Genomic DNA, 25,196 nt, shown 5'->3' on the forward strand with positions numbered 1-25,196 from the left:
AATTACTACACGATTAATACACGATTATTACACAATTTAATTACTTAAATTAAAGAATTTTTATTAAAATATGGTTTATAGTTGTACTTATGGATTTTGAGGACACTGAATCCGAATTTAAATGTATGCTGTTACATACATTAGCGTCATTTTTTTGGCTTATCGTAACAAATAGCTTGACCCCCCCTCCCCCTAAAAAGTGTTACGTAATATATGGACGATCCCAGGGGATTTGAACCGATGACCTATCAAACGCAATGCAAGCCAGCTAACCAGATGTCCATTGTGATTATAGGTAAAAATTTGTAGAAATAACCATTAGATTAGATGTTCAAGCTTATTACTCATTAAGAATGAACGAATCTTGAATCAAGCTTGGAATAAACATTGATATTCAAACTAAAACCAATATTGGCTTAACCGTTATTAATATCAATGCCGGCTTTTAAATTATTTTTTTATTTATACATATTAAACTATTTACATATAATAATTTAATAATTCAGGAACTTGATAATCTCTATATCTGAATCAGCGAAAAAAGCGCTGTTTTAACCAGTGAACGAAGTTTTCACTGAAAAATAGTGGAATATACTGAAGATCAGTAGATGTCACTGAAGCAATCAGTAAACACTGCGTGTGCGCAGGAGTGTAAAATACTCGTAGCGTCATTTCCATGCAAATGTGTCACATTACGCGGAATGTTTATTTTTTACATTAGTGCCAAATTAATTTAAATTAGATGAAATTAGTGTTTAGTGAGTATTGATTAAAGTGAGCATATTTTCTGTGGTTTCGGTGGTGAATTTAATAAATTTTAAAGTGGTTTTCCTTGAATTGGAAAAATAAAATTATAATGAAAATCTAACCCTATAAATTCACACGAATATTAGTGTTTTAAGTATAATAAAAAATAATAAATCATATACCCGTAAACATTTTAGACACATATTATTGCAAAATTTTATAATTGTTGGTTATAAATTGATTGAAAAGAAAATGAATACAGCTGCCATATTCGATAATTAATACGTAACCGCTGATTGGACCAGCGACTATTCGCTGATTCTCAGTGGCATACTTATAGCTACATATTTGAATTAGCGACTATCCAATCAGTGAGTTTTCGCTGATTCTGATTTAGAGAGTAGTTATTAATTTAAAAGGTAAACATTTTTATTATAAATAATTTAATTAATGAAGGTAAATGTACATAATTACGTGCTAGTACGTTATTCCGTGCTATTTCCTTAAATTAAGTAGAATAAGAAATTGACAAAATATTTCAACAAGTGAAAAATTTTAGCACAAACTTTTCTATTTATTAAATCAATATTCTGTGTTTGAATTGCATCTGTTTAGTTTATGTACTCAAAATAAAATATTTTGTCAGTCAAACGACGACTGAGCGTCGTGCAATGCGGTATGCTTCGAGTGACAGCTACGACTGGAGGTGATCTTCGTAAGGATAAGAAAAGTGAAGTGTCAATATTTTTTAATTTATGTTTTCATTTTTTGATTAATTAAGATCTATTTAAATTATATTTCCTATTGCTGATTTATTTTTAAAAGTTTTTTTTACATAAAAATCACTTTTTTAAATACACGGAATTACGTTCGCTCTTCTCACACGAAGTATGTACATTATTCCGTGTGACACACGTAAATAGGGAATTACATTGTTTTATATTAAACTTATTTTAATGAATTTAATAAGAATATTTAATATGTTTACATTTTTTAATAAAAAACGGAATATTCCGCAATTATGGACAAGTTGGCACGGAATTACCTACATGGCAAAATTTTTGCACGGAATAACATTCAATTGAGTGTTTTAAAAAATTATTAAAAATTAATATAAATTTAGTTTTTAAACAGATACAAACAATGAAAAACTGAGAATGATTAATTAACTTTTACGATGCAATTGTTTTCTTGCACTTTAAGTTATTTGCTAAAATAACAGAAATAGAATTCTCAGCAAGGGCCTTAACATGCCGTAATTATGTACATTTACCTTATTATTACAAATTATATAACGTAATCACTGTATATTAACACTTTTTAAAAATAAGTCTTAAGGAGTTACAAGGGTCAAAACGTCCAGACAATGTATGTTTGTTTAATTATTTTTTTTCATATTAAATAAATTTTTTTATTTGAGCACTTTCAAATCTTAAAGTATACTGTTAAATGAGTAACTTGTAAAATTTTGGTTAAAAAATATTAAAAATCAGGCCCGTACCAATAGGCTCTTTGAGAAACCCCCCCCCCAAAAAAAGCGGTGGTACCGATATCTTGTGACCGGTTCATCGAAAATCAAAAAACCGAATATTTTCTGTTAGTGGATGAGTATAGCTCGTGATTGATTGAACGAAGGAATATTTATTTTGTTGATTTGATTACACGGAGAGAAATTTATAGTAGTGGGTAACATAATTGTGGTTAGGGTGACCATCTTTAATGCTACGTATACAGACAGCTATCTAGATAGTCACCGTTACCATCAATATCATCAGAAGTAACATCTTGGTAGTACGGGGTAGCATAACTATATTTTTTTTAGCATCTGTGATGGTTGGCAGTAGCATAATGATAGTATCGTGTAACATCATCTTTTTAACATCAAAATCTGACTATCCATTTCTCTCAGTATAGAACCGATTTTACATGGTCTTAATGGTTCTAAAAATTGTAACTTTTAACAAAATACAACGTCAAAAATCCAAATTTCAATTTCTTTAAAAACCCTTCGTTCAATCACGAGATATATTCACCAACCAACAGAAAATATTTTGTATTTTGATTTTACACGAAGCAGTCAAAAGATATCTTGACCACCGCAAAAGCAATTTTTTAGAAAGGGACCTGAGGAACTGTTGCTACGGGGTTGATTTTTAATACTTTTTGTCAAAAATTTTATATCTTACTTATTTAATAGTGTACTTTCAGATAAATACGTTTTCAGGTCGTTTTGACCCATGTAACCCCTTAAATAATTAACCCTCACAGGCTCGAGTTCGATTTTTGAAATGCGCGCACAAGGTGGGTCCGAGGGACCCGGATGTTTCAATGCAATAAAAAATAAAATTTAATAGCAAAGTGCTTCTCATATTTTCAATATATTCATATTATTATTATTATTATTATTATTATTCATATAATATATATATTTTCATATATTCAATTTTAATGATATAATTGCATAAAAAATTTTAAATATTGAAAAGTAATCAAGATATAACTAAAATTTGTTTAATAAATTTAATGAGTCATTTTGAATAAATCGAACTACATACTTATTAAGCAAGATTTTTTTAATGTGTATTTTTTGTTCTATTAAATTTACCGATGTATTAAGCATATGTTATCACTTATTATGGCAGTTGTTGATAAAAATACCATAAATAAATCCAATATTGCATAAAAATTGCAAATTTTTAAATTTTTTTTCATAGCCCGGGTCCCTCGGACCCGGCTTGAGCCCTTACGTATGTTCGACTTAAAAGGTAATTTTTCTAGAATATTTTAGAAATAAAGAATTGTTTATATTGATGAAAAATATGTGTTTTTACGTCCCCAAGCCTAATGTGAAGTTGATTTTCCAATAATATTTTTTTAACCGGAAGTAGATCAAAAAAACTTTCCTCCGGGTCCGAGGGACCCGGCTCGAGCCCGTGAGGGTTAATGACAATTTTGAAAACTTTTATAAACAACGAAAAATTTCCGTGACCACTGAATAACATGATCTTAATGTTAATTATTACATTAAATAATTAAATAATAATATAAAATATTACCAAAAAAATATTTAAAATATTGTCATAAGAATATTATAAAACCGTTGCCAAGTTAAAAGATGAATATATTGTGTTCATTTCATGAACACTTTGCTTCCTCATGGATATTTGTTTTGATCAATTTATTTTATTTTTTTTATTACATACATTTTTATTACATAAATTTTATTACATTAAACACTTCTGCTAATAAAATTATTTTTACTATAAATTTGGAAAATATTTTTCATAATTTTTTATTTTAAAATACCAATAATTTCGTAATTTCTAATCGAATTATGTTCAAGAATAGGTCAATTGAAGCGTTTTTTAATCTACACGTTGGTTATACGACTTTGAAAGTTACTCCTACATTTTTTAACAAATTTTTTTTAAAAAAATCTTATTTTCAAAAATTATATATGTTTAAAAGTTTAATATCTCTGGCTAATATGGACGAACAATGTTCAAAAAGGCTCAAAAGATGCATCTAAAAAACTCTATAAAATTGGGAAAGAACATTTATAGGTGTCCTAACATTTTTTTAAAGATATAGGCAAAAAACTTTTTTCTCAAAATTAAAAATCTAAAAAATATAGTTAAACTTTATTAATATATCTTAAAGTACTCTCATTTTATGTCCGCACATGAAACCTACAATTTAAAAAAAAATTTATCCCCAAAGCTCTTCATAAACTCGATATATTTATGAAAATGTAATGTTTACACACACACACACATATACGGAATGACATTTTAGAATTCCTGAGGTCAAATAACATAAAAATGTACCAAAAAATCGAATTAAAAAAATTTGATTTAATTTTCGTTCCAAATCAATGCTGTCGATACATGAAATTTAAGAAGCTTAGAAAAATTGATTCGGAGGGATTGTTAAACGGTTTCCATTTTAAGAATATTACAAATAATAATTATAGGCGTAATATTATTTAATTAAGCCCACAGCAATAAATAAACTGAATATTATATCATATAAGATTGATTCAAGATTAAATCAAGATTGGGGGTCGTTCACAAACTACGTCACGCTTTTTCGGACTGATTTTTACCCCCTCCCCCCATTCGTCACATTTTTTACATCAAAAAAAATTTTTTTCCCACACTTCGTCACACACAGCTTGAGACCCCCCCCACCCCTAGGAGTGTGACGTAGTTTATGAACGACCCCTTGGATAAAATTGAATTGAAATTATTAATTGCAGGCTTCGCACTTATCTATACTAAAACCTACTATTTACTACTTTTTTGACGTTATGCTACTATTTGGGTACTTTTTTTAGATTTCTGCCACTAAAAGCTATACTATTTCTGATTTTTTAGAATTTCCACTACTTTAAATTCCCTAATTCCAGAAATCAAAAACTATTCTCAACAATGATAATCAAATTGTTTAAAACGATTCAATTATTTTCAAAAAATATTCGAAATTCAATCATTTTCAATATCTAACATTTTAAAAAAAATTCACAATAATTCAAATACTTTTACTAATAATAACATTTTTCATCGAAATTCAATTTTTTTTAAAAAATTTGATAAGCTAGAATTCAATTATTTTCATAAATAATAAAATTTTTCTCAGGAATTCAATTATTTTCAAATATTTTAATAAAATTGTTCGAAAGCAATCAAATATTTTTAATGCAATTTTAATTAAATTTTTTTTTTGAAATAATTTAATTATTCTTTTAGACTTTATCAAAATTCTTCCCAAGAATTCAATTATTTACATAATAATTAATTCTTGGAAAGAATTCAATTATATCCGGTCGATAAATAACAAAATTATTCCCGAAAATTCAATTATTTTGAAGCATTTTAATAAAATTATTTTCATAAATAGCAATATTCATCACAAGAATTCAAATATGTATTTTAAAAAGTAATAAATTTCTTCTTGAAAATTCAATTATTTAAAAAAATTGTAGGTAATAAAATTGTTCGCAAGAATTTAATTATTGTCAAAAACGTTAATTGAATTCTTTGTAAAATTATATTATTTTTAAGAACTTTTCGCAATTCTATGATATTTTCAATATCTACTATTTTCATAAAATTTCCAAACAGAATTGAATTGAAAAAAAAAATTTTTGTAAAAATCTTCATGAAAATTCAATTGTTTTTATAAATAACAATATTCATCACAATAATTCAATTATTTTTAAAAGTAATACATTTTTTCTTGGAAATTCAATTATTTAAAAACATTCTAATCAAATCGTTCACAAGAATTCAATTATTTTTACAAATAATAAAATGCTTTTTAGGAATGCAATTATTTTCAAAAAAATTTAATAAAATGACACAGACATTTCTGCTGCCTAAAGTAAAAACGTAGTAAGTCGCATTTGCCGTCAAGGCGAAAGTCGCTTACACGGTAAGCGACTTTGAACCTTACGGAAAATGCGATTATTATAAATATTAAAATTCTTTCATGAATGATAAAATTCGTTGCAGGAATTCAATTTATTGGCAGGATAAGAAATATTTTTGATGAAAATTTGGAAAAAGTCAGGAAATTAAAATACAGAATGAAATTATTGTCAGTTTTGTGAAATGTCTAAAATGAGTTTTTGTAGTCGTCAAATTTAATTTTTCGATAGCTATTTTTTTACTACTTTTTTTAGTTTGAAAGCTACTTTTTGCTACTTTTTTAAAATGTAATTATAGAGTGCGAAGTCTGTAATTGTTAATTATTAATTATTAATACTGCATTCAACTCGACCTTATAAATGATAAAATTATAAATAATTTAACTAATGCGATATAATGAATATTTTATTTTACTTTAAATGTGAATCTGACTCACTGCAAAAATTAAGTATCTTACATAAAAGTGACAAAAAAGTTACTTCTTTTTGCAGTGCTTTCATTTTCATTTTTGATTAGTGTAAGAGAAAACTAAAGACAAACTTAAAGTGTAAATGAAAATGAAATTACACAATCGAATAATGTAAGCTCAGATGAACTGAGACTAAATCTACACGTAGTTAGAAAGCATGGAAAGCCTGCACTAAAATACAGAGGAAAAAGATTATTTCGAAAATTGTACATTAGACTTAACTATTAATAGTCAGCATGACGAGAGACGTACATCTTTAAATCCTCATTTCTCTATAAAGAGTGCTTACTTAAAAACCATTTGAGTGAACAAAAATTTGACTTAAACAATAATAAACCACGTTGATTGTAAAGACGACAATGTATTATGCACGAATTTAAAATTGATTGCTTACTGTTTTCAAGTTCTCTATCTCTTTGTATCTCTCTTTTTATTTCTAAAAGTCTTAAGCTGCTGTTGAAAGTAAGCTTGTAAAAGTAGAACTTGGATGAGGAAAATGATGTCGCCTAGCGAAACAGGATCTTCGAACGAGTGCTCATGAGCTGTTTAGTACTCTGTAGTTAGTTAATCATTGCAATTCTGTCATAAACGACAAATTAGAATTTTGTGAAAGCTTGGAAAAAGGGAATATAAAAACAATCACTTTTTGCCCATGATAAACCAATAATTATTGACCTTTTAAAATCAATAATAATAATAATAATTAAAGTTTATTTTCTTTCCTCTTTTCAAAATATTAGTATTATATATTATAATTTAAGAAAATTATTTTTTTTATTTTTTTCACTGAAAAAAGAAATTTTTTCTGAAATGTTACTTGTTTTAAAAAATAAAAGTAGAAAATGATATTTTATTCGTTTTTTCCAAAGTGTCACTTTTCTGAGTAGAAGAAATTTTATTATTTTTCTCGAATGTAAAATCTTTCCCGTTATTATTGATGCATATTGTGGACTCGATTTTTTCAGAAAACAAGATCAGAGCAGAGAAACAGTTTTAGGCTCGCTCCACACAGTCTAAAAGACAAGAACGGATAAAAGTTGAAAAGGGATAGATAGTGACGGAAACTGACCGGACCTTTGATCGGCCTTCAAACCGCGGTAAGATTTCATTTAGGTGACATATGTTACTCTTTATTTTTCGAACTTTTTTTTCCCTCCCCCCAAAAGCCATTATAATTGAGATTTTTTGCCCACTGCAGTGGGGAGAAACCTTTGTAGTGCACACAACCTTTGGTAGATAAAGAAAATAGTTTAAGTTAGTTGGTGACGAAATGAACTGAAACAAATACTACATGACTTAAAAACATTATATTTCTTTCTTGCTTTTACGTTATTTTATTATTTTTTGTTAATTTTAAAAATAATTTTCATTTTTAATGTTCATTTTAATATTTATTCAATATTTAATTTACTTTTTTTTCATATTATAAATAAAATATACAAATTTCAAGGTGAAGTTACTAATTTTTTAAAACAAATAATACATATGATAATTATTGTGATACGTGATTCAGAAAAGGCACACGTGGCTGAAACGACACACTAACTGACGCAATACCACTCACAAACAAATTGAGAAAGATCCTACACGTTATTATAATCGAACATTTTTTTCGTTTTGCAAATATATGTCGTGTAGGAAAATATTTTTTCTCTTTTATTTTTTTATTTATGTTACATATTATGTTTAGTTTCAATCATACGTTTATTTATTTTTTCAAATCCACCTCTTCTTTTTACCAGTTTTTAATATTTCTATACCTAATATTTTTCAATTTTCTTTATTTCTGTATCTGTATATCGTTAAACAAACATTTAGTTTTGTCAACGTAATCAATTTAAATTATTATAAATATATAGAAAAATATTTTAATATATCTAGTTATTTTCAATATATATATGTTATACTCCTAAAAATCGTACGTGATAATAAAATGTTTCTATTTATTATATATCCAAGTTAGAAGGATATTTCCCTATATTTTTGAATGTTTAAATAAACGAAATTGTTAATTTTCATTTAAACGAATTTCTATAGTACAAAATTTTTTCATAATACAAATTTTATTTGACAAAATTCACATTACGTAGAATTTTAGTTTATCAAAATTTTCATTTGCTAGAATTTTTTTTTAACAAAATGTCATATATAAACGAATTTTTAATAGACATAAAAAAATATTAGAAAGAATTCTTTCTCAGCCGAATTTTGATTTCTCTGAAATATTATTTAAAAGAAATTTTATTTAAGCGCAATTTTCTATATTAGATAAATTTCACTTTACTATAAATTAAATGAACAAAATTTCTATTTAATGCAATTTTTATCTGTCAGAATGTTCATGTGCTAGAAATTTTATTTAATAGAATTTTTATTTGACCGAATTGTCATTGGCAAATTTTCACTTTACGGACATCTCAAACTTACAAAAAATATTTGATATATAGAAATTAAGTTCGTGCGACGAAGCTCCATTAGTCAAATAAAAATTGTATTCAATAAAATTTCTAGCATATGGACATTCTGACAAATGGAAATTGTAGTAAACAGAAATTCTGCTCAAATAAATTCTATAGTAGAGTAAAATTTATGTAATTTAAAAAATTGCTCAAACGGAATATCTATTTAATAATATTATAATTAATAATATTTATAAATATTCTAAATAATTAATAATATTTATAGAAAACTAACTATTTCATCAGTTAGAAATTATATCAGTTAATACTTTACGTCTAGAATCCAATAGTTAGATATCCCTATATTTAACTATTTTACCTATTTTTATTGTTATCTACCGAGTTCACATTTTCATCTTTGTACAAAGGTCTAATTTTTGCTTTTTCCCATCCTTTGGGAAGATTTCCCTCATTACAAATTGCATTAAGTACTGACAATAATATAGATGCTTCCTTAGACACTTCACCTTCCCTTATATCCCTATTGTTTAATAATTCTTCAAAATGATCTATTCACTGACTATCCTTATAATGCTATTTTGTCCAATCAGTCCTTTAAATATTGGAAATTTATCAATTGCTTTCCGCTATCCCGCAATGTCCCTTATGCATTATTAATCTCTTCTAATCTTTCTTCTATCCATTTTTCCTTTCATCCCTATCTATCCCTCTTAGCTGACTTCTATTCTTCTGAATTCTTCTCTTTATGCTGCTTTTATCTTCTAACCAATCCTTTAAACTTTCAAATACTTTTTTTTATTTCCCTACATTTTTCTCAAAATTTCCCAATACCTCTTTCTGTTATCACCCCTCTATTACCTCCCAAGCATTTTTTCGATCCCACCTCTCTAACTGCAAACCACACCATATCCTTAATAGATTTCCACTCTATTTCTACACCATGCTCTTCCATAATCTTTTCTAATTTATTTCTTATAATCTAATCTTTAATTAATATAATCTTATCCTTAATTATTACCCAAAATCTACCCTCCCGACAACCTACCTCTTTTATCTATTGATATCTCTTCTGTACTCTTAATCAAATATTTGTAATCTTTATCCAATTTATTTAGCGTTTTTGACATTAAATCATCGAGCCATGTTTCCTGCAAGATAATGTATCCCTTAAAAAAGATTTATTGTTCTCCATGCGTATTCCATAACACCACTTTACATCCATTCATATTAATGCTTTCTCGAAATGTCATCAGCTCTATTTCTGCTGTACATTCGTTGAATCTCCACTCGTCTCTCTTTATGTGGATTTTTAAATACTTCACTACTGCATCGGCTTCCCTTCTTTCCTCATTAAGTTATGACGTACATTAAGGTTACGTACAGTTAGAGCTTCAAAAAAAGCTGTTTTTTTTAGAAACTTGTTGTGGACACACATTAAAATAATTAATAACAAATCTTTTTCCACATGAAATATATATATTTCAAGAAAATATTCTGAAATTATAGAAGGTAAATATAAAAAAACATGTGACTGATACAACATTTCGACGCCTCCCATTCATATAATGCTTATTGAAAAACAAATGCAAGATCATTCTTATTCAGTTTTTAGTGCAAGACAATTCTTATTCGATTTTCCGTGCAATAAAATGCTTATTCAAAATTCTATGCTAAAAAGTACAATCTGAAATTAGCTTACACTATGAGTTTTATAAAATTTTCAATTGAATATAATTTTTAATTACAATTGCTTAAACAATATTTCTTAATACGTAAAAGATAATCAAGTATTAAATTTTCTAATAACAATAGATACGCACTGAAATTCTCAGATATTTAATTGCAATTTAATATTAAAAAGATGATTTAGGGTTACATTTATTGTTCTGTCAGTGGCAATTGTTTTGCACACAATTTTGAATAAGCATTTTATTGCACGGAAAATCGAATAAGAATTGTCTTGCACTAAAAACTGAATAAGAATGATCTTGCATTTGTTTTTCAATAAGCATTATATGAACGGGAGGCGTCGATTTGCATTATCTCCTTAAATAAAAATGGTTTCGCGATGATCACGCTATCTCTTAACTGGATCATCTAAATTCAAATCGAAAAGAAGGAATCGTTAGTTAATGATATAATGCGCTACTTGGACGAAGGAATTTAAGAAATTTTGATTTTTCGCAAAATGGCGGATGTTGAAGGTCAAAAATTGTATTTTGACCAAAATTTTACTCACATTTTCGGCTATAAAAAAAGTAATTGTCAAAAAATAAAATCCTTCGTCCATGTACCGGACAATTATATATCAAATAAGTGGTATAAATTTCAAACCGATCGGTAAAGCCGTTCTCAAGTTACAGTGATCACCGTCTCATAAAACATAGTTTTGAGAAAATCGAGTTCAAAGTTTTCAAATATTCAAAATTCAATATCTCCATAAGTAATGGATTTTCAGTAATGGATGATATGACTATAGTTATTGTATATAATATAATTATTGTGTTGTGTTTTTGGTACTGATAACAGTCAGAGAAAATTTTTCATTTGTTTAGATGACCTCTTGTAACATATTAAAATTCTAGTTAAACAAAAGAATAAATTTTTCAACACATTTTTTCTGTCCTTACTTTATATTTTCACATAATTTTTGAATTTCAGCTATTCTACTTTTCAAACTTCTTATTTTACCCTTTATAATAACACATTTTCATTACACTTTCTCTATGTCTATGCACGGAGAAAAAGGAATAGTTGACACATCCGCAGATACATGAATATCACAACCATATTATATTGAAAAATACGGGATATCCATATAGTTAAGGTTGCTGCTTCTATATTCTATGGCTGGCTGTATATTGTTGGAGCAGCAAAAGATCTATGGTTGGGTCCTAAGTTGGCCACCTATTGTTTTTGTTTGTTTTTATTTATGTTTTATTTCTTTTTTGTGTTTTTCATCACGAGAAAGACCGTAAAAGTGTAACGTAGAAATTAAACAAAAACAAAAAACAAAAAAAAATGGTTTAAAAAAAATTAGAAAAGACATAGTACAAAAACGCCTGTCTCTACACTGAAAAAAAAAAAGTATTGAACCAAGAAAATTTTTCTTGGTTGAAGAAAATCGTGGGATTGAATACGGCCAAGACTATTAAAGTATTGATTCAAGAAAACGATTTTCTTGACATAGGATATTTGGGAGAAGAACATATATTCTTGATCCAAGAAAATATGGAATTCGACCAAGAAGTTAATCTTCTTATACGAAATATAAAATGTATTAAATGAATAAAATATTTTCTTGTTCTAAGAATATATATAGATGATTGAATTATTTTATTCGATTCATTCAATGTTTTGTAACGTTCGTTCAAGTAATTCAAGATTAAATGAAGAAAACATTTATTTTGTGAGAAGAACAGATATTCTTGATCCAAGAAAATATGGAATTCTACCAAGAAATTAAGTAGCATGTAAGAAATGCAGAATATATTAATTCAAAATCATTTATGTATCAAATCAAGAAAGTATGTTCTCTGTCCGAGAAAATATTTTCTTGATTTGAGAAAATTTATAGTTTTCAATCAAAAAAATACTTTCTCAATACAAGTAAATTATTTACTTAAATTACCCCCCCCCCCCTTACCTCCATCCCATCTTTTCTAATACTTAGGTCAAACATTTTTATTATTTAATTAATTAACATTTATATTTTTTATTTAAATAATTAAATAATTATTATTTTACATATATATTTACATTTAATTAATACTTAACACAAATACAACAAATATACCTTGAAAGAAAATTTTCCACGGTCGGAGGAATTGAACTCGGGTTGCACGCACCAGAAGCCGTCACGCTACCACTATGCCATCCTAGCCTCAATGGACAGTTTTCAAAAACTGATATTTAAGTTGCATATACATTTGAAGAAAAATATTTTTTTGGATCAAGAACACCGGCATTGTGTTAAGTAAAAAAAAGTTTCAAAGCAAATAAATAAAATGATTCGATTCAAGAAACATGAATTCTCCAGACAATACTTTATTATTTCGCTTAAGAACATATATTCTAGATTCAATACTTTTTGGTACTTCGGAAAAGTAAAATATTTGGTTGAAATAATTACATATTTAGTTCCGCCAAATACTACATTCTTAATTCAAGAATTCTGTTCAATGCTAATAATTACTTGACACAAGAAAATGAATTTCTTTCTTCAAATAAATATGGGATTAATTGAATATAATTTTTAATCGACTTGAAACAAATATTTACTTATATTAAGATCTTACACTTAATTGAATTGAATAAATAAAATATTTCATTCCAGAAAATATAACATTCTCGCAAGAAATTAATGATTTTGAAACATGAGAATATAGAAATACTTCAAGTAAAAGAAATGCTTAGATTAATTAATATTTCTTTGAAACAAAATAATTTTTAATTGAGTTGAAACAATTATTAACTTGTATTAATCTTCCCATTTTCTTGGCTCAAGACTATGGGTGTTGGATGAAATAAATAGTTGCTTTAAAGGAAATAAAAAAATTATTTGACTCAAGATACCAAATGACTCAAGGTAAATTACTTGACGTGAGAACATGATATTCTTGATTCAATACTTTTTCGAGACTTGGCGCATGTAAAACAGTTCGTTTGAAACAGTAAGATGTTTACTTATGTCAAACCCATATTTTCTTATTCCAATAACTTTGATCAATGCTCAAAATTACTTGACACAAGAAAATAAATTTCTTCCAATAAGAAAATATGGGTTTGTTTCAAGTAAATCAGGTCAAGAAAATGCATTTACTTGATTCAATAAACTTTTTTTTTCAGTGTACAGCCATTCACCACTGCAAATAAATGAAATAAAATAAGGCTTCATTTTCTAAACAAAAATAGTTAAATAATGCGTTTTTATTCTCCTAAATGTATCAAATTTGTAAAATTTCTGCGTAATTGACAAGAATATGCATTTCTTCCTTAAACACAAGCGAAAAAAAGTGGTGGCCAACTTAAGACCGCTATTTCTGAAATGTCCAAAATGTAGCTTTTCACTATTTATAGTATTAAGACTACAAAAGACATTCTATAACGTTCTAAATGCCACAAAATTATAGCAAAACGATCTCTGAACACTAATATATACTTGCCTAAGTAATTAAATTTCATTTTGTTACTATTTTCGACCAATTTGCTTACACGGAAAAAAAAAGTTCACGAATCTCTCGTGAACTAGTATATCACTTTTGGATGGGACACAAAATTTCAAAATTTTCATTCACTTTTGATTAGATATGGCGAACGTCAACGAAAAACTGAAACAAAGTTAATGAATTTTTGATGAACTGTTAAGGAAGAGTAGTTCGTCAAAAGTAGAGGTACAAGTTCACGAAAAAATCGTGAACTCGCGAGTTTCAGTAGTATATGCGCATCAAATATGGCTGATCAAGCATTCATCATTCAGTCGGTGTCATCGGTGTTTACATTCGGGAAAATTCTTTGATGAAAGTTATTATTTAGAATCAGTGTTTTTTATTACTTAGTGAATATTTTTGTTTGCTAATTTCCTTTGTGAAACAAATAATTCATAAAATGAATAGTTATAGGGTATAGGTACTAGGTTCGAATCCCGTGAAGCGAATTACGAATTTTAATGGCGATAAAATTGTGTATTTTTTCTTGTTTTTAGCATTTTTTAAAAGTTCACGAATTTTTCGTTAACTTTGACGAAAAGTTCGGAAACCGTACTATGTTTCTAGTGAAGGAGTTGATGAAATTTTGACGAACTGTGTTTGTTGATTTTCAAGAATTTTGTGTCCCATCCAAAAGTGATATACTAGTTCACGAGAGATTCGTGAACTTTTTTTTTCCGTGTAGGCGGCCAACTTAGGACCACTCTCCCCTATCTTGATTCTATTAAAAGTTAAAAATATTAATAATTTGTTTAAATAATTAAGTATAAAAATTAGCATTTGCAAGACATAATTTTGAGTTTAGTTCGTTTAAATAGAAAAAATTTCAGAAATAAAAAGAAATCGAAATTTTAATTTTTTTAAAATAAAATTTAACAAAAAACAATTAATTTGTTTAAACAATTGTTAAATATTTACACAATACCTTTTATTTTTGTATTTAATTATTTCCTGCGTAAAATGTTGAGAAATGTAAAAAAAATAAAATTTTGTTGGTTAATGTTAAAAAAACATACAATTAACAATAAAAAATTGTTTAAACATTTTAAAAATTTATTAAATTAATACTGAATGTTTATATGTTAATTACCCATTAAATTTTGGGTAAAAAACTCGAAGAAATATACAACAAATTGAATTTTTTTCAATCATGTTCTATTTTGCAAAAGTTAATTAATTAGCGTATTGTTTATTTAATAAAAGTGTAAATATATAAAAAATTTTACTTCAGGAATACTAAAACATGATTTCTAATGTACTTAAAAAATTTTTAAATGTTAAAAACTTTATTTTATAGCAACATCAGGGCTCGAACTAGGTCCGTAAATCCCGTAAAAGTCCGTAACTTTGCTTGAAAAAGGTCCGTAAAGTACGTAAATTATACGATAATGAATGTACTCTCATAATATGTGATAACTTTTTAATTTTATAATATAGAAATATGAAAAATTTTACCTTTAATTTGAGTGTTTCATGATTTTCAGTGATTTTAATCACTTATTTCTTATCAGGTGCAAGACTAAAGAATCCAATTTTTGTCTTAATATTTAAGTTTGAACTTCTTTTCCATTCTATTAAATTTTGGTGATAGAGAGCGAGCTACTTTTCAGTTTAAATTTAGTTTAAAAAATTTGCTGAAAAAACGAATTTATTGGTTAAATGCACGTAGATTTTTGCATGACTATTAAGATAGTCAATTTCAGTGTTATAAAATTACCTGCATTTTAACCAACAAACTTGCTTTTGGAAGCAGATTTTTTAAACATGAATAAAACTACAAAGTAGCTCGTTCTCCAACACCAAAATTTAATAGAATGGAAAAGAAGTTCAAACTTAAATATTAAGACAAAAATTGGATTTTTTATAGTCTTGCACCTGAGAAGAAATAAGTAATTAAAATCAATGAAAACCATGAAACACTTAATATTAAAGGTAAAATTTTTATATTTCTATATTATAAAAGTAAAAACTTAGCACATATTATGAAAGTACATTGAAAATACTTTACATTAAGTATAGTAATAAATTTTTTAATATTTATAAACTTTTTAGAAAAATGTAATTAAAATGTAGTGATTTTTGACATTTCATAGTTAAGTTTTAAAATCAACTTTTATCTATTATTTTGACAATTATTATTATTATTTTGACAATCTATTATTTTTACATAATAATCTATTTATTAGAGGTGTGCAAAAAGCTCGAAAAGCCGAGCCGAGCCGGGCCGCAATTTTTTCGAGTCGAGCCGAGCCGAGCCCGAGCCGGGCTCGATGTATCGGGTACCCGAAATTTTCGAGTACCCGAAACATTCGGGTACCCGAATTCACTCGAGTACTCGAATATTTCGGGTACTCGAATGAATTCGGGTAACCGAAATTTTCGAGTACTCGATTTAATTCGAGCTTTTAAATTAAAAAAATTTTTTTTTTGAAAAAAAAAAAAATTTAATTAAAAATTAATGTAGAAAATTTTGGATTTTCTCAAGGGCTCGAATCAAATCGAGTACTCGAAAATTTCGAGTACCCGAAAAATTCGAGTACCCGAAATTATTCGAGCTTTTTATAAAGCTCGGCTCGGCTCGACCTCGAACTGAATAGGCTCGGCTCGGCTCGGCTCGGCTCGAAAAATGAAAAGCTCGAAAATACCCGCTCGAGCTTCGGGTTTCGAGCTTTTTGCACACCTCTACTATTTATACAAGTAAATTAGCTCATTTTTAACAAATATCATTCAAGAAATTTCTATTATCTAAATTATTTTCATGTTTTTTTATTAAATTTACATAACTGTCAATTAGAGCTGTGCAAAATTCGAACCGAACCGAGTTTTGTTCGGTTTTGGGGCGCCGAAATGTCGAATATTCGACATTCGAACTGGGCGACTGAAATGTCGAATTTTAGAATTCGACATTTTAGCGTACTAAAACCGAACACAACTCGGTTTGGTTCGAATTTTGTAGTAACTCGAATGTTGAATATTCGACATCCGAACTGGGCTAGTTCGAATGTCGAATTTTCGACATTCGAACTAGGCGAAAAAATTCGAACAGTTCGGTTCGAATTATTTTGCACAGCTCTACTGTCAATCTAACCTTTTTTCTGTGCAACTCAACTTAAAAATTAAAATTCTAAGTTAAATTCAAAAAATTTTATAACATTATTCTCAAAAATGAATTTTATGGATATTAAATATCTTTTTTACAAATTATGAGATTTTTTTAAAAATAGGCCGCAACGGCTTCAGGTGAAATATAATGGACTGACCCATCTACTATTTTAATAAAATTTGCAAACAGAAGCCAATTATTAAATAAATTTTTTGTAAAAATCTTTGTAAGAATTCAATTCTTTTCTTGAATAATGAAAATTTCTCAGGAATTCAATTATTTAAATTAGAATTTGCATATAATTAGTCGAAAGAAATCTATTATTTAAAAAATTTTATAAAATTCTTCGCAAGAATGATATTATTATTATAAATATTTAAATTCTTTAATGAATAATAAAATTCGTTACAGGAGTTCAATTTATTAGCAGGATAAGAAAGAAGTAAATATTTTTGATGAAAATTTGGAAAAAGTCAGGAAATTAAAATACAGAATGGAATTATTGGCAGTTTTGTGAAGTGTCTAAAATAACTTTTCTTTGGTCGTCAAGTTTAATTTTTCGATAGCTACTTTTTTAATACTTTTTTAGTTTGAATTTTTATTATGTTTAATAATAAAACCGAACGTCTAAAGGACCTACCGGCAGGTCAACTTGGTCTTTCGGAAGCCTCTTCGGAGAAAGAAATTAAAATACTAAAATGTTTTTATTGAATTTAAGTTTTAATTATGTTAAAAATTGTGTTAAAAATGTTGAAATAGTAATTAAAGAAGTTTTGAAGCGCACTACAGATCAAGGCTCTAAATTTAAAAGCCAGTGCTGGGCAGCTGAAAGAAGACAAGAAGTTTTGATGACTATATATAGTAAAAATATAAAAATATAAAAATTTTATATAAAAATGCAAATATATATATTTGCATTTTTTCGAAGCGTCTGTACTATGGCCTCACGACAGGCAGGCCAACGTAATACTCCGAGCTTCGATCTTCCAGGCGTCTGTCCACTTGTCCTGTCAAAAATACCTTTAGTAGAAAATAAAAAAAATTTCTAATATTGTGTTTAATTTTAACATTTCTTGCCAAGCAAACTCCAAATTGGTACACTTCACCAAACTGACAATGACATAATTTAGTCTAACGATGTTTTTAAACCTTTGAGGACCAAATTTTCATTTCTAAAGTTAAAATTTTTTTTCAATTTGTTTAGTATTTGAGATCAAAATTAAAAGCAAAAAATATGAGAAACAATTTTTTTTCCTCAGAAATTTAAATTTTGTAACATGTATCTCTGAAGCAACATTGGGGTTCAAATGTAACTTTTCAGTGTAATTTGGCTACTGATAAAAAAAATACAATGACATCATTATATTTGAAGGAAAACTCTTTATTAAAATTATTAAAATTAAATTATTATTATTAAAACTCTTTATAACTTGAAAACAATTGTTACTTATAATTATTTAATCTTTGTTATGAAAGAAAAAGAAACAATTTCTTTCGGCAGTGAAATTGTTCAATATGAATCGATCAATCGCACCTACACGTTACACCTTTATATGTCAACTAAATATTCTTAACAATACCGACAGCCTAGCAGTTAATCTCAGAAAAAAACAATATAGTTTAAAATGTCTGTTTTTTAGGTTATGAAAACTTGTATATAAAAATGTAAGAATAATTATTCTGTATACAATCTATGAGATAAATTTTGTTATTGGTAACTGTTTTACCAACTGTTGGGCATATGCTGCAAGTTAGTTACCTACTTTACCTTGTAATAGTAACTCGTTGTAAAATATAATTTTTTATACTTCATGTTGCTTAAAAGCAACAGTGGTCCTCAAAGGGTTAACAATATTTTTTCTTTGGTCTTTTTTAATTCTAGTTTTACTATTTCTAGAAATTAATTTTTGATGTGTAATGAAAAGGAAACATGCACAGGAAAAAAAAAGTCTGACTCCGTTTACACCTTAAATTCAGCCCATGTATTTCACATAAGTCTGTCCTTGTTTAATGGGGCTGACTCCGTTTACACCTTAAATTCAGCTTCGAAAACAGGCTAAAAGTAAAACTTTTTTTTAGTGTGTGGAAATGATTGAATTGATTAGTGAATATTTATACAAGACCTATTGTATTGGATTTTTAAAAAACAAGTGAATAGATGACTATTGAAAAAGCACTTAATATGAAACAGATTAATGTGACAAATGAATGTTTATTCAAAATTATTTTTGCAAGACAAGAAATATTTATTCAATGAAATCGAACAAAACTTACGTTTTAAGAAAACTTTATGCTAAATAAAACCATGTATGTACCTCTCTTGTGAGTCTCTTGTAGCTTTCACTCTCGTTGAGTTACTAAGAATTTAACTGAAATTCTCATTCCTTTTTGCATTGGTCTGTACTTTAATTCAAATCGTGGAAAAATTTAAAGCCGAGTTCCCAATCATTTCCGAGAGAATATTGTTTCAAAGTTGAACTTTACGTGTTCTCACTCCAGCAAGTCATGAGAGTATAAAACATGACCAGGACAATAACCGTCTCTTTTATATATACACAGAAGAAATTTGAACTTTATTATGATTTTCATTTATTGCAATCACTAGAATAAAACAATTGGAGTTAACATTTACATTTCTTTGTTATTTTTCTCTCTTCAAATCGTTCATAAATTCAAAGATGCATTTACTAGAGCAACAATAGTAATCTTGAAAAAATACATTCTGATGTATTTACGCACAGGCTGAAAATAATTTCTTTTCATTTTGAGGAAAATTTTAAAACTCGATACATACTAGAATAAATTCTGAAAATTCGTCCCTCTCTTGACATTGCAAACGTGGGAATATAATTTGGAGCTCAGCGTCTGTTGTGTTATTTTCCGGCTTGGCAAACGGTAACTCGACACTCCCTGCAGATGTAGAATATTTTGAAATTTACTTTCAGACGGAAAACGTATGACAATTTCGATGATTTTTATTTTCAATTTGATACGTTTTCTTGATATGCAAAATAATTAAGAAATGCAACTTATTTTACTATTGCTTTGTGATCTTATGCCGAGTGTCTGCATTTAAAATTGAATGTTCTTTAAATCAATATTAATTCAGAATTGCATTATTAAAAACGGTTATCAACCTACATAGATTATAGAAAATTTCAGATTTCAAACATTTTTTAAAAAATTTTTAAATTTACTTTTTTACAAGACTTGTTAAAATGTCAAAAATCAGGATTTTTAAATAAATAAAAGAACATTTAAAATTTTATTTATTAGGGGAGACCAGAGCGTAATGAATAATTGTTATTGAAAACCCTAAATCGAAATAATTTCGCAGACAAGTTCTGCACGGAAAAAAAGTACAACTGAAATGGAGAAATTTTTCGCCATAACAGCTAAACATTTCGTCAAAAATGAGCGAGCGATACTGGCATTATCGCTAGAATAGCGATATTAAATTTTACTTGAAAGACAATCTAACCCTACAATGACAGATATAATTAAAATTCTGTGAAAATTAAAAGCGGTTTTTTAATTTTTTTCAATCGTATGTTTCAAATTACAACCATATGAAAGTAAATTATTGAACTTAATACTGTTTTAAAACTAAAAAAACACAAAACTGATATTTATGCTGTCAAACAATATTTCCATATACTTCCAATATGGCTGACGAATTGCACTCAACCAAAGCTCACTATCACTCAGGGAGTAAGACTAAGGAGACTGAACTAATGCTATGGAAGTGAAACCATTCGTCGCATTGAAACTATACGTAAAGGCCAACGCAGAATAGATCTGTAACCGGAACCGCAATCGTAACCGTAAGCGTAAGAATGAGTTAGAGAAGGATAAACAATATACCTATCCTTTTTTAACTCATTCTTACGGTTACGCTTACGATTGCGGTTCCGGTTACAGATCTATTCTGCGTTGGCCTTAAGACTGAAAATTATGGTTTTCGCGCATGCGCACATGCAATATATTTGTCTCTGTCTTTCTCAGTAACTCAGATGCGACTGAGAAAATCATTATAAGCTACAAGTTGAGAAGGTTATGTTTAATATTTGTGAATGTTGTGCGTTTCAGGAAATATTATTAATAATAACTATTAGTAAATTGAAAAAAAATTAATTTAATAAATATAAATGTGCATACAAAAATATATACTAAAGAGTGTATATTTTTCAGTGATAAGTAATATATTAATAATATAATAAAATATTTATAAATGTTCAGAATCAATTTTTTTGGTATATAAACTACAAAGTGTTTTATTCTTTGTGGAAACAATTGAACAATTCCTAAATAAATAATATTTACGAATTTGTAATTTACTTTAATTATATACTTTATAAATAAACAGCTTTAAATGTCACATAAAAGTTATCAATAAGTTAATTTATTCGTTTGTCGATCATTGTAATATGATGTTTTGCATCCTGGTATGCAACAAACCATAATTTTGAAATTTTATTTTAAGAATCATATGTCAAAACATAACCATAACCTATTGATAAGTTTTTGTTCTCTCACTTGCTTATATTTTACGATATAAAGAGAGAGAGCAATATGCGCATGTACTGCGCATGCGCGCGGAGCATAAGTTTTGTCATTCTGCGAGTATAGTTCCCCTACAGAAAAAGGTTTCATTTTTGAGAGACTTCACACAGTCAGTTCAGTCTCCTTAGTCTTACTCCCTGCTATCACTGAATTGGCTAAACTTTCGGCTAATGTTGTTAAGCTTAATTCCCAACGTTGGTTATGTTGTTCTTTATTTTAATTGAGCTCCCGCGGGCAATAACTCGATCTGCGCTTGAACTGAAAAATCCAAGCCAGTCAAGCCGTCAAAAAATGAAAAAAAATAAAAGTAAACTGTATTTTCTTAAAAAAAAAAACAAGGACCTGCTATGTTTACATTAATGCACAGTATATAGTGCATCAAAACAATCTTAACCTTGGATTGAGTTAAAAGTTGGAAATAAGATTCAAAAAACGTAAAAAGCTGTCTATCATATATAAATGTATAGAATTGGTTTTATTTTAAATACAATACATGCATAAAATTATTTTTTAAATAAATCAACAGAAAATAGCAATAGTTACCAATAATTTCCTCCTATCGTAAAGCTTTCGCGTCAAAATGTCAAAACGCCGCGCGACGCATATTTTTTTAAACATTATGTATCTTGTTTATTTTTCATTTGATTTAAATAAAAATTTTCAAAAAACTTCTTGACATGTTAATAAACAAATGTCTCACTGGAAGTTTTGTCAACTCGAAAGTTCATTGCATACTTTTTCTCTTCAAAGTTGCGAAAACGTATTTACCGACAGGTCTTTATCTACATTAACAAATAATTTTACAATTAATTTTTTAAAATGTTTTAATCATTTTATCGTCTTCAGTAGACCCTGATACGTAAGTATATTAATTTTTAATTAATTTCATGAAGATTTGTTTGAGAAAAGTCGATTTATGTTTTGAAATTCATTGAAATTGAAGAATAAGAAAAATTCAGTTTTTGTCCATTATTATTAAAAATAAAAGTCCTACAAAAAAATTGCAAAGACAAAAAAGTTGCGCATTTTTATGCTCTATACGGTAGTATGTTTTAAAATTAAAAATCCCGACTTTTATTTTTTTTCATTTTTTGACGGGTTGACTGGCTTGGATTTTTCAGTTCAAGCGCAGATCGAGTTATTGCCCGCGGGAGCTCAATTATATTCCCAATATTGCTCGTTCGCGTCATGAAATTTTTTTCCGTGTGCAAGTTTGTACGAAGTTTCATTATTATTCATTCGCACTATTGTAGGAAATATAGTAAAAAAATATTTTTGGCATACGAAAGTAACTTTTCAAACTCGAGTCGAAATTTAAACCCTACTTAGCCTCTGAGAATGTAACTAATAATTGACATTTTTGCGAAATATCATTTTTACGAATTGTCATTTTTACGGAATGTCACTTTTGTGAATCGCATTTTTACGAATTGTCACTTTTGCGAAAATTCATTTTTGCGAATTGTCATTTATGCGAACTGAATTTTGCATATATGCATATGTATTATAGATTTACTATAGCAATTTTCGCAAAAATGACAATTCGCAACAGTGACATTTCTTAAAAATGACAATTCGAAAAAATGTCGATTCGCAAAAGTTCGAATAAATGCAATTCGGTCAAATGACATTTGGGGAATAATCATGCGCCTCCTGTACAAATTTTAAATCTTTTTAAATGGAATAATGAAATTTCTTTCTTAGGGTGTACCGTATAAAAAGTAGAAATTCTTTTTCAAATTTAAACACGATTGAAGGTAATGGTCATAATAAATAAAAAAAACAACACTTCAAAATGCATACACTCCCGCTCAATAACTTTTGCCCACCCTACAGCGATTGAAGGTTTTACAAAAAGTTTTGTATTTTTCTTATTATTAAAGATAAAAAGCTCAAAAAGGTCTCTTTTTAAAGCTCTTTTCCTGAGTTTTAACACTGTATAAAACAAAAATTTAAAAAATTAATTTGTTAATGTTTAAAAAATGTTATTGCAACATAAAATTTTTCGTTTTTTTTCGTTTTTTTTAAAGTGATACAGTTTCATAGGAAATGGTCGCACATTAATCAAACACATATTTTCTGAAAGCTAGTTTTATCACCTTTAAAATGCATTTTTTAAAATTTTTATACGATAATTTTTAAGAAAAATATAATTTTTTGTTTAAAAAATTAGCCATTTTTTTCAATTGTTGATAATTCAAAAACGGTTACTTTAGGAAAAAATTTTTAGGAACATAAATTGTTCCTTTTTGTGTGCCGAATTAGAAAAAAAATATTAAAAATTTTTTTTTGAAAAAAATTTTTTTGAATTTTTTTGAAGAAAATTTTTTTTTTCATTTTTTATATTTTTATGTTTTAATTGTAGAAACTCGCTTTTTATACTCACTACAACAAGCAAGAAAATTTTTCACCGTATTTATTTAATTTTTTTCAATAATTTTAACTCACCAATCATTTAAATAACTTTTGATATAATACTTATTTATTATATTGTTTGTAAACGGATTAAAGGTTCTTAATTACTTTGACGATTGTCATCATAATGTCAGTCTTGTAACAATTGTCACAAGTGAGTGTAAAAAGCGAGTTTCTACAATTAAAACATAAAAATATAAAAAATGAAAAAAAAAATTTTTTTCAAAAAAATTCAAAAAAAGTTTTTTCAAAAAAATTCAAAAAAAGTTTTTTCAAAAAAAAATTTTTAATATTTTTTTTCTAATTCTGCACACAAAAAGGACCAATTTATGTTCTTAAAAATTTTTTCCTAAATTAACCGTTTTTGAATTATCAACAATTGAAAAAAATGGCTAATTTTTTAAACAAAAAATTATATTTTTCTTAAAAATTATCGTATAAAAATTTTAAAAAATGCATTTTAAAGGTGATAAAACTAGCTTTCAGAAAATATGTGTTTGATTAATGTGCGACCATTTCCTATGAAACTGTATCACTTTAAAAAAAACGAAAAAAAACGAAAAATTTTATGTTGCAATAACATTTTTTAAACATTAACAAATTAATTTTTTAAATTTTTGTTTTATACAGTGTTAAAACTCAGGAAAAGAGCTTTAAAAAGAGACCTTTTTGAGCTTTTTATCTTTAATAATAAGAAAAATACAAAACTTTTTGTAAAACCTTCAATCGCTGTAGGGTGGGCAAAAGTTATTGAGCGGGAGTGTATATATATATATATATATATATATATATATTACTTTTATTTTAATTTTAAAATAATTGATAATCGGAGTGTCTATTTAT

The 25,196-nt window shown here is 27.2% G+C and overlaps 1 protein-coding gene across 2 annotated transcripts in view; it reads left to right on the plus strand.

Annotated features, from left to right (window-relative positions):
* Positions 1–25,196, plus strand: part of LOC122508779 (homeodomain-interacting protein kinase 2) — a 99,327-nt gene that overhangs the window by 6,101 nt on the left and 68,030 nt on the right. The window contains exon 2 of one of the 2 annotated variants that reach the window (XM_043622320.1): positions 7,611–7,742. The exons of the other annotated variant lie outside the window; for it this stretch is intronic. The gene's annotated coding sequence lies outside the window, so the exon portion shown is untranslated. The remainder of the gene's footprint in view (positions 1–7,610; positions 7,743–25,196) is intronic. 2 annotated transcript variants of the gene reach the window in all.

Source organism: Leptopilina heterotoma, unplaced genomic scaffold (genome assembly GCF_015476425.1).
Source record: "Leptopilina heterotoma isolate Lh14 unplaced genomic scaffold, ASM1547642v1 Lhet_57, whole genome shotgun sequence".
NCBI classification, from domain to species: domain Eukaryota; kingdom Metazoa; phylum Arthropoda; class Insecta; order Hymenoptera; family Figitidae; genus Leptopilina; species Leptopilina heterotoma.